General features: G+C 45.2%; 1 long non-coding RNA gene across 1 annotated transcript; it reads left to right on the top strand.

Moving 5' to 3' along the window:
* Nucleotides 1-5123: 5123 nt before the first annotated feature.
* LOC104859554 lies at nucleotides 5124-10548 on the top strand. Its single transcript, XR_779430.1, has 3 exons — nucleotides 5124-5289; nucleotides 9289-9415; nucleotides 9755-10548. It is a non-coding gene; the product is annotated as an uncharacterized LOC104859554 (long non-coding RNA).
* Nucleotides 10549-11102: the final 554 nt, after the last annotated feature.

The following is an 11102-nucleotide window of genomic DNA, read 5'->3' as shown; positions in this document are numbered from 1 at the left end:
CATGTGTGATGGGTCTAGCCAGTGTCTGTAGGATTTATTCTTTCACCCTAACAACCAAGGACTGAAGCTTCCGGCAGCTGTACAGCCGTCTCTCAGACAAGCAGAAGGAGGGCCATGCATCCATCACTACACACATCAGGGGTCCACCGGAGCCAGCTCCCTCCTCCCAGCCTGCGCCCCTCCGACACCTGTAGACACCTGAGTGCTGCTCACCTTGGAAAGCAAAGGAAGGAGAGCACTGTCTTCAGCAAAGCTCAATGGAGAGAGGCAGCAAATCTGTTTCAAAAGAAACCACACAGTACCTCTCCAAGCCGATGTGATTAAAAAGAAGCACGTACCGACTGCCAGCCCTCTGCTACTGTCATAAATAATGAGCTTCTCTGGTCAAGTGATCTATGTGAGCAGAGACTTCAGAAGGCTTCTGATTTGTCTTTGCCAGGTGCTTCTCAGGGGACAGGGATGCTTGGAGAACGTGACAATGGAATCTGTATTCTCCTGAGAAAAAGGCTGTGTATTTAACTTTAATCAAGGATGGGTGTTTCTAAAATGGATTTAACATTATATTCCACTGTGTTCCACCAGGGTAGCAGTGCTTTGTTACCTTGTGCCTTTGCTTTAAAAGCCACCTGGCTGCCACCTCAGCCCCTGGAAATCTGCCTTTGTTCCGTGCTCGCTTTCCCGTTAAGGGTTTTTTCAGCTGGCAGAGTTCCAGGTGCCCTGTGGACTAATTGGCACAAGGTGAACATTTTCCAACTTGGAAGAGAAACGGCCTGTTCACCAGGGAAGGCTCTTCAAGGTAACTGCTCTCTGAGGTTCCTGCCACCGCCTTTGGCAACCTCGGGGACAAATCCTTCTTGCTGTTAGGAGCAGCTAGAAACTCACAGATGGGAAAACAGAGCTTGGGGCAGACTTGCTGAGACCTTTGAAACCAGTGACCTGTGGGGATGCGGAAACGGGGGAAAGGCTAGTGCGGGCAAAGGCAGCTGGTGTTTTCTTTCCCAGACAAGCTCTGCAGCTCCGTATGCTGGTCGTGATGGTGGCTTCCACTGCCTTCCTGTCCCCAAGAGCTTCAGCCCTCCCAGGAAAAATGGTGGCTTCTGAGAGTGAGGTTCCGACAGGAGGGCGGATGCGTGAGAATGAGGAAAGAAAAGAGAGAAGTCCTCCGTCACCTCTTCCCTCCCCTGGTATGAGGAAAACCCAATGGGTGACAAAGACAGCAGGTTGAAAAGCATGGACATAAAACAGAAGGGATACTTTCTGTGATTCCCCTTCCCAGCTGTGCTTTGGAACTGGCAGTAACATTTCCATTGTTTCCTGTTGCTGTGGGCAGGGGTGACTGTGGGAAACTGACAGGGTGGAGGCCCGTGGCCTGCTGAGGTTAACAAGAGGGATTTCTGCAGGACCGGGACTGAGGAGAGCCCAGGCGGGACTGTGGCGCTGGTTTTTTCCCGTGTGGTCACATCCTGGTCCCGGCAAATGACAGGAGGAGACAGCCACAATGGCTCAGGGTGAAGAAGTGGAGGCCAAGCCGAGGGAAGTACTGAAGGGGTGAATGGCTCCACACGCATGTCTTAATCATCAGGACAAGCAAGCCCCTTCTGCTGCCCTCTGGACAGACTCCCGGATGGCGGGGATGGTGCACGAGAGCAGTGGCGCCTGTTTTTGGTAGGAGGCAGGCAGCAAAGGGCATAAATGCATGGGGTTTGGAGTGACTCTCTGGGGTGAATCCTAGTTCCAGCCCCATGGGCGGCTGTGTGAACTTGGCCAACGTCAGCTTCTCTGCACCTTGATCTCAGCTGCAAAAGCAAGACAATAGCCGGGAGTGGTGGCGTACACCTGTAGTCCCAGCACGCAGAGCCTGAGGTAGGGTTACTGCTGTGAGTTCGAGGCCAGCCTGGATACATAGCAAGTTCCAGGACAACCTGAACTGCCTAGTGAGATCTTGTCTCATTAAAAAAAAAAAAGTAAGACAATACTAACTCTAACACCTTCTTCAGAGGGTAAACATAATAACATGTCAAGAGCACCTGAATGTTACTCATCACTACTACGGTATCACTAACAACACAAACTGTGCCACAAACAGCCTAACACTCCGCGGTACTGATGCTACCCGTCCTCCCATCTCCGGATCTGCAGAAAGCAGTCAGGTCCTGGAGCCAGGCACGCTCCAACACAGTCCCAGTCTGCCCCTGCAGCTGCATCACTCTGGGCAAATGACTTAGGCTCTCCGTGAACGAGATGGATAACACCTCCCCAGGGGGACTGCTGTGAGGGTGAACCAACCTGCCCGAGGCCTGCCCGTTGGGTGACATCGAGAGGCAACGGGGTGCTCCTCCCACCCCGTTCTGCTGCCATGCCATCCGGGGATTCTGAAGCTCTCTGATCCGGGACACCACGCACCCCCCACATCCGGGTAGCTTCAGCTGGAGTTTGACTCTAGGAATTGTTCCCATTGGGTCATCTGGGAACCAAGTGGCCTCACCTGGGTGTCTTGCGGTGTGGCTTGGCTGGGCCGTGACAGGAACCACACCGTGTCAGGTCAGCAAAGACAGTTGTTTTGAGACTTGCTGGGAAACCTAAATTGGCCAAACTGGAATAAATTAAGTGAAACTCATTTGTTATGAACCAAATGCTCCCATTTCCTCCGGCTTTGGGCAGAGCGCCATGAGGCAGTTCCTCCCCTTCCCCCAGACATTCCCAAAGGCTTTCATCACCGAATGCTACGTGTGGTGTTTACTCCTACGGGATGCCAGGCTCCATGTGGACCCTCCAGAGCCTCCTGTCACCATCTCACTCCTTTCTCCTCCATGTGACAAGAGCCACAGTGACCAGGAGGACGAGCGGACAAGGACTCACGCAGACCCCACTGCCACAGTGAAGTCCAAGGAGTGGGGACGACGGCGGGGTCACCAAGGGGGTGAGAACAAGAGCAGCCATGCTGACCCAGGGCTTTGCAGCTGTTGATTCACTTAATTATCACCCGCCCGGCTGAGACTGTTATTCTACTCCTTTTACAGATGAGGAACCAGAGCTGAAGGAAGCCGAAAGACCTGTCCCAGGATGACACAGGTACAAAGTGGCAGTGCGGAGATCTGAACCCAGGCAGGCTGGCCGGAGTCTGCACTCTTAAGTAGGGGTTGAACTCAACCCTGCTCTTGCTAGGCAGGCGGCAGCACCACTGAGATAAATCCCTGGCCCTCAACTATGTTTTTAAATGGGAGTCCTTATTTCTTAGAGGTGCATACTGAAGTATTTATAGATGAGATAACATACAAGAATGAACTCAAAATAGTTGAGAAATTTGTATGGAAGAGAGAAAGTCAGAACTCTTGGAAGAAAACACAGGACAAAAGCTTCGTGGTACTGGAACAGCAATTATCTTTTGCATATAACTTCAAAAGCACAGTCAACAAAAGAAAAAAAAAGACAAACTGGACCTCAGGAAAATTAAATAGTTTGTATTTTAAGACACATTATGGACTGGAGGTGTAGCTCAGTGGTGACATTCCTGTCTAGCATGGGCAAGACCCCGGGCTCAATCTCCAGCACTAGGGGGAAAAATACATTATCAGCAGAGTAAAAAGGTAACTCACAGAACAGGGGAAAATACTTGCAAATCACACATCTGATATGGGGCTGGATATTCAAAACACAGAGAACTCCTTAAACTCAAAAGAAACAATCTTTTCAAAAAGAGAAAAGGATTTGAATAGACAGTCCTCCAAATAAGACACACACATGGTCCCTGAGTATGGTGGCACACACCTGTAATCCCAGCAGTGGGGAGAGAGGCTGAGGCAGGAGGATCACTGTGAATTTGCAGCCAGCCTGGGCTACATAATGAGTTCAAAGCCAGCCTCAACTACATAGCAAGACCTTGCTTCCAACAAACAAACAAACATGCAAATGGTCAATAAGCACAGGAAAAGATGCTCAAGATTACTATCATGAGGGAAATGCACGAGATAGCACCTCAGCCTCAGCCTCATCAGGACAAAAACTTGATATCAAGAAATAAAAGAAAAGAAAGTAACACACTTTTATACACTGTTGGTAGGAACATAAAGTGGTGTCACTGCGGTGGAAAATAGAATGGCAGCCGTTCAAAAAATTAAAAATAGAATTAGCACATGATTGAGCATTTTCACTTCTGGGTATACACCCGAAATAACTGGAAATGGGATTTCAAAGCGGTCCACGCTCACAGTGGTGCTATTCACAATCACTAGGCTGGGGAAGCAAGCCCGGCAGCCACGGAGACACTTGATAAGCAAACTGTGGTTCTACTTCCTTGAGGTACAGAGACGAAAGATGTACAGTGGCTGGCAGGAGCTGGAAAGGGAAGAATGGAAGTGATTATTTAACAAGAATAAAGTCTGCAAGATAAAAAGGGCTCTGGAGATGGATATGGGCTTTGACTCTGGTACCATAACATTACCAATATACAGACCACTAACCTATGTGCTTAATGTGTAAGATGAAGCCAGGTGCGGGGGCTGTAATCCCATACACCTGATTATAGATTGCACACTTGTAATCCCAGCCACTGGGAGGCTGAGGCAGGAGAACTTTTAATCTGAGGCTAGAATGGGCAACATAGTGATTCTGTCTCAAAATAAAAAGCAAAAAGGGCTGGGGATGTAGCTCAGCATTCTGTCCAATCTACAAAAATCTTAAAAATAAAAACATTGCTGAGCATGGTGGCACACACCTGTAATCCCAGCACTTGGGAGGCTGAGGCAGGAGGATCGCTGTGAGTTTGAGTCCAGCCTGGGGTAGCTACCTATTAAGCTCCAGGTCAGTCTCAACTATGAGCATGGTCACACACCTGTAATCCCAGCACTTGGGAGGCTGAGGCAGGAGGATCGCTGTGAGTTTGAGTCCAGCCTGGGGTAGCTACCTATTAAGCTCCAGGTCAGTCTCAACTAGCTAGTGAGACCCTGTCTCAAAAAACCAAAGAAGCTACATGCACCAACATAAATGAATCGCAAAAGATGTATTTATTGAGAAAAAAAGCCACTTCTGGTAGAGAATGATGCAAACTGTATGATTCTTTTTATGTGATGGTTTTAAAAGACCATGAAATGCTGCCCCTGAAAGCATTTTTACATTGAAAAATGTCAAAGCAAGCACGGGTTTATATTCTTCTGATTCTTTTTTTTTTTTCTTTTGGTGCCGGAGATCAAACTTCAGACCTTGCGTTTGCGAGGCAGGCGGTGGAACCACTGAGCTAAATCCGTGAGGCTGCTGTTTGTGGGTGTGCTTTGCATTTCGGGGATTACCACGGTAGGTTTGTGTGTGCACTTGATCCTGAGACCCATTAGTACCTCCATACCAGCTGGGCAGGAACTCGAAAGACTGGGAGTTGGCAAATCGATGTGGCACAGACTGGGGCTGCAGGAAGAAGTGCTCAAAAGGGCGGGTTGGTATCTGAGAGTCAGGACTGGGTGATACCGGGCTGCTCCCGATATTGATCGGGCCCAAGGGAAGAGTGCAAGGGAGATACAGGTGCTACAGGTCTAGATGACCGCACACTCAAAACCCAACTTCTAAGCTGGGCTTGGTGCTGTGCACCTGTAATCTCAGCACTCAGATGGCTAAGGCAGGAGAAGTGTTCCGTGTTTCAGGCCAGCCTGGGCTATAATAGTGTGAGACTTGGTCTCAAAAGAAAAAAAACAACAGCAAAAAAATATGGTCTAGTTCCTCACTTTAACACACATAGCTTTATACCAACGAAACACACACTTTCATGACAATGTAATTAAAAAATCATAAAGCTGTAGTTTTTATATGACTGAAAGCCAGGAAAATAGTAACGATAACTGAATGTAATTGTTATTTATTGCAGATAGAAAACCAATGAAATAAGTATTAATTAATTTCAATTTTCTTGCTTTCCCCCTTTCTTATGCCTAAGATATATTACTTGTTTTCTATGACCTTTTTCCATATTATAACTAATTAAACTGAGTATATTTCATATCTACTAAATATGCTATTTCTGAATTCTTTCTTTAAATTCATTAAAATAATAATTTCTTAGTGGTTCCACCACCTGCCTCGGAAGCACAAATATCCAAGTTCGAGCCTGGATTTTTTTTTTTTTTTTTTTTTTTTGTACTGGGGATCAAACTCTGGTCCTTGCACTTGCGAGGCAGGCACCACTGAGCTAAATCCCTGGCCCCCCTTCAATATATTTTTAAAATACATATCACAAGTTGTAAATTTTTTGCATCATATAATTTCTATGAAAACTAGAAGTATCCTTGTTTTCTATAAATATTGAGTTGCTATTGCCAGAAAAAGAATCTTTATGCTCGGTTACAATACTCATCACTAATATTATTTTATGAGAATATCCTATATCACATAAAAACATCATTTATCTTTACTGTTCAGTATTGTTTGGTTTTGTGGTTTATCTAAGCATTTAAAATTTATTTATAATAATTGCATTTATATTGTTGCACATAATGTTGTTTCACTTAAAAATAAATAACAGCAAAACCAAGAAGAACTGTACATGTGTTTCCAAACACAAATACCTTGCTTGGTTAAAGCTATTCTTAAAAGATTAGTTGTAAAACTCTGTCATAGTACTAGCAAAATACGTACCCACGATACAAAAACATATAAAAGCTCTTTTTTTTTACAATTTATTTCTCCATCTAAAATAATGTTGGTGTAAAATTAAATAGTAAATTTTCTGCCATTTTCACGCAATGGAAAATTGTAATCATTAATTGGAATTGGATTCCGTTTTGCTAGAAATATATTCATGGGTTAGAAGGAGATGATAAGCATTTTTCAGGCTCACTTTCCAATAAGTATAGTAAAGCTTGATTTTCTCATTCAATTGCAGCTTTTCTAAATGCAGTTTTCTTCCTATGCTAATGGACAGGTCAGAGTTGCTTTTGGTTTCCTGAGTTATGAATTTCTTATGAATAATTTTTTTGTTCTCATCAATAATCAAGTCTCCATTTAGCGAATATGAAGCTGCAGAGATTTCATCTGATCTTTTCAAAAGTTGTGAGTCTGGAGACTTTTTTGTTCATTTTAATATGATTAGTAATTAATTCTTATTAAATAAAGAATTTGTAAAGTCCCATTTGCAAATTTTAGGGGGATCATATTGGCAAAAGTCTGCTCACTTTCATTGCTTTTGGTCTTTAGAAATTGAAGCAGCCTGTTCTCCCTCTCCTTGCCCTGCAGGCTTTTTCTCTGAGCAGCACTGTTGTATTTTCTCTCTCAGTGATGATCCTGACTGATAACTAGCTTTCAAAATCATTTGAATAAAGTTGAAATTTCATCTACATTTCTCAAAGCTTAAATCCTAGCTTCTTAGTATTTTTATAGAAAATTCCAATTCTCAACAGGTATGAAGGCACACATCTGTAGTCTCAGCTACTTGGGAGGCTGAAACGGGGATTGCAAATTCAAGGCCAGACTGGCCACTGTGAAAGGCTCTCTCAAAATAAAAAATAAAGCCGGGTGTGGTGGCGCATGCCTGTAATCCCAGCACTTGGGAGGCTGAGGCAGGAGGATCGCTGTGAGTTCAAGACCAGCCTGGGCTACATAGTGAGTTCCAGCTCAGTCTTGACTACATAGTGAGACCCTGTCTCAAAAAACCAAATAACAAAAAACAACAACAACAACAACAAAAAAAACAAACAAACAAAGAAACCTATCCAAAGTTTAACTGTTTTTTCCTTTATTAGAATTTAGCTCAGTGGTCCCACCACCTGCCTTGCAAGCACAAAGACCTGAGTTCAATCCCTGGTACAAAAATAAATAAAATAAAAATAAAAAGGGATAGGACATAGCTGAGTGGCAGAGTCCTTATCTTGCATGCATATGGTCCTGGGTTCAATCCCTAGTACTGAAAAAAGAATTATAACTCAATAGTGGTTACCAGAGCTTGCGAGGAGTGCAGGGGAGGGGAGATGAAGGAAGGGTGGGTGCAGATGTGCAGCTGTAGGAGGAATAACTTCTCAAGTTCTATAGCACAGCGGAATACCTGTGGTCGACAAGAATAACTGACTGCTTCAAAATAGCTAGCAGAGAGATGTTAAATGCTATCGACACAAAGAAATGAGAAATATCTGAGGTGACAGATATGCCAGTTACCCTGATCTGGCTGTTACAGATTTACACAAATATTGAGAGGTCACACTGCACCCTATAAATATGTGCTATTACTACGTGCCAAATGAAATTTTAAAAATACATTTTAAAGGTTCATAATGTGAACTGGGGGTGTTGTTCAGGGGTGGAGTGCTTGCCTAGCATGCTTGAACCCTGGGTTCATCCACACCACACACACACACACACACACACACACACACACACACACACTATTCGAATATTCAGGGCACCTCTGTTGCCACTGTATTTGTCCATTTAATTCCCAATTCAGATCATGCTGCAAGAATGATGAATATATATATATATATATATACACACACACACACACACACACATACACACACACACACACACACAAATGTAACAGTAACATGAATTGTTTGACCTTACAAAATACTCTTCAGCTGTCTTGCAACTGTTGCAAATACCCAAACCCTACACCCTGGAGGCACCACAGTATGTTGCAGAAGAATCTACTGCGCCAGCTAGTGAGAGGAAGGATCTGACAAGTGAAAGATTTCGTTGTTTTTTGTTTACCTGAGCTCAAACTCAGGACCTTGCACTTTCAAGGCAGGTGGGAACACCACTGAACTAAACCCCCTGCCCAAGAATTAGTCCTTTTTTCTTAAGAGCCCCCTCCTCCTGTGCTCCAAAGCAGCGTCTACGTCTGGGTTAGCAGCAGCACCACTAACAAGGCCTTGTGACATTTTTGGTTCATTCGTTTCCAGGACACAGAGCTAAAAATGTAGAAAAGCAGAATTTGGGGATATGAATGATGTTAAGTCATGAGAACAGATGTTCAGTTTATGGCTCTGATGCGACAGCAGTGCCAAACCCCAGGAACTAGCCACCGATGTTCCTTCATATGCAAATCTGCTGTGCTTGTTACATGTGGGGTCCTCCAAGGCGTGGCGTCCTGCTCTTCTGGAGCAAGGGCAGTGGTCCTTCTGGACGCTGTCTCCGGACTAGTGACAGACCTAAGGAGAGTAGGATCCCTGCAGGCCAGAGAGCAGGGACAGGAGCTATGCTCGGTGGGGCAGAGGTACTTCTACCAGGAGGCTGGTGAAAATGAAGCTTCAAAGTCCCCCCTTTGCGCGGTTGCTCCAAGCTCCAAGCCCAATTCTGTGTTGTTTTTCCAAGGTACCAGGGAAGGGTCCCCTTTGCCTGTCCTGGAAGACTCAACAGGAGCTAAAGGCTTATGAGCTGGAGATAGAAAGCCTGGGCCAACCACTGTGGCCCTAATAGAAGTGCAGTGCAAGTTATACAGGTAAAGTTTTCCAGTGGAGACAATGACGTGAGTAAAAATACATAGGTGAAACTTTGATGATATAATCCTCTTACCCCAATGTATCTAAAATACTCAGCCTTTAAAATGTAGTGTATTTTATCCTGAATCTTGATTCAGACCAGACCCCTTCCAAGGGCTCAATAGCTACAAGGTCCTAGAGGTTACCACCGTGGGCTGCACAACTCTACACAACGCAGTCTCCACCTTCCAGGAAATGCCGGCTGGGAGCTTTCTCAGTGTCCTATCACTGCTATAACAAATCGCTCCAAGTTTATGGCATAAAACGACGCACAGTTATTCTCCCCTGTTCGTCCCCAGGACCACCTTGAGGATGGGAGCTTCCTTCTGAAGATGATGTCCGGTCTCTTCCAGCACTGAAGGCTGCCCACACGCAGCAGCTCAAAGCCCCGCACCAGGCCCACCTCTGTTTCTGTGGTCAGGTCTCTTTCTCCAAGCTGGACTTTCCTGTGTTCTGCTCATAAGGATCTTTGTGGTGATGTGAGGCCCACACAGTAGCACAAAAGAACCACCCCATCCCGAGACCCTCAGTTTGATGAGTCTCAGCAAGTCCCCTTACCATCCCCACATCCGGGGCGTAAGAGGCAGGCATTGTTGGGGGGGTGTTATTTGGCCTGCTGCAGGTGAACAGGAGGGACTGAGATGTTAGGGCTTCTAGTTAAAGTGGGACCTGGGGAAGAAGGGATGATTCAGTTTGTCCAAGGTGAGAGCTAAGGACGAGCAGAAATTCCATAGCAGGAAACTAGGAGAAGCTGAAGGTTTTAACTCTTGGGAGGAAATCGGCTCCAGGATTATCTCAATGACCAGGCTCTTTTCATTCTTTTTCTTTTTTTTTTCCTTTCTTTTCTCCCCCTCTCCCTCCCTCCTTTCTCTCCCTCCCTCTCTCCCTTTTTGTCATTTGGAGATCCTGTCACAGTTACCAGTCCTAGAACAGAGCTTCTCCAGAGATCATACCCATTCCACAGCCTCAGGTCCCCCTGACCCACATCCTCTACCACCCATGCACACAACCTCAGAGCACAGCCAGAGGCTCAACTCTGATGCATGCCAAGTAGTAGGGTTTTTTTGTTTTGTTTTGTTTTGGGTGGGTACTGGGGCTCAAACTCAGGTCCTGTGCTTGAGAGGCAGGAAGCAGAACCACTAAGCTAAATCCCTGGCCCTGCATGCCAAGTAGTAGTGGATCATTTAAACACTAAAACATTCATGGAATAAAAAAAAGTAAATACATTGCATTTCCTCATAGGGATACTACAGAAATGAGGCAGTATGTTGCTAGCTAAGGACTCCGCACTAAATAAGTAAAATATATGTTCTAAGAAAAAGATTATAAAAGATTAATCATGACAATAAAAGAATGTAGCTCCAACTTCCATAACCAGGCTTTTTTTTTGGGGGGTGCCAGGGATCAAACTTAGGACCTTGATCTTGTGAGGCAGGTGGTAGCACCATTGAGGTAACCCCCAGCCCATAACCAGGCTTAAATGTACTCTAAACCATTATCGTACAGGGAGTCCAACGAACCGTACAGCATAGAAAGGTACCACTGGGGACCAGGGATGTAGCTCAGGTGCTGCACTTGCCTCACAAGTACAAGGTCCTGAGTTAAGTCCCCAGTATCACTAAAAAAAAAAAAAAAAAAAAAAAAAAA

The sequence above is a fragment of the Fukomys damarensis genome, unplaced genomic scaffold (assembly GCF_012274545.1).
Source record: "Fukomys damarensis isolate Sample0158 unplaced genomic scaffold, DMR_v1.0_HiC HiC_scaffold_13, whole genome shotgun sequence".
NCBI classification, from domain to species: domain Eukaryota; kingdom Metazoa; phylum Chordata; class Mammalia; order Rodentia; family Bathyergidae; genus Fukomys; species Fukomys damarensis.
Note: the sequence above shows the minus strand (reverse complement) of the source record. Positions and strands in the feature narration are given on the sequence as shown.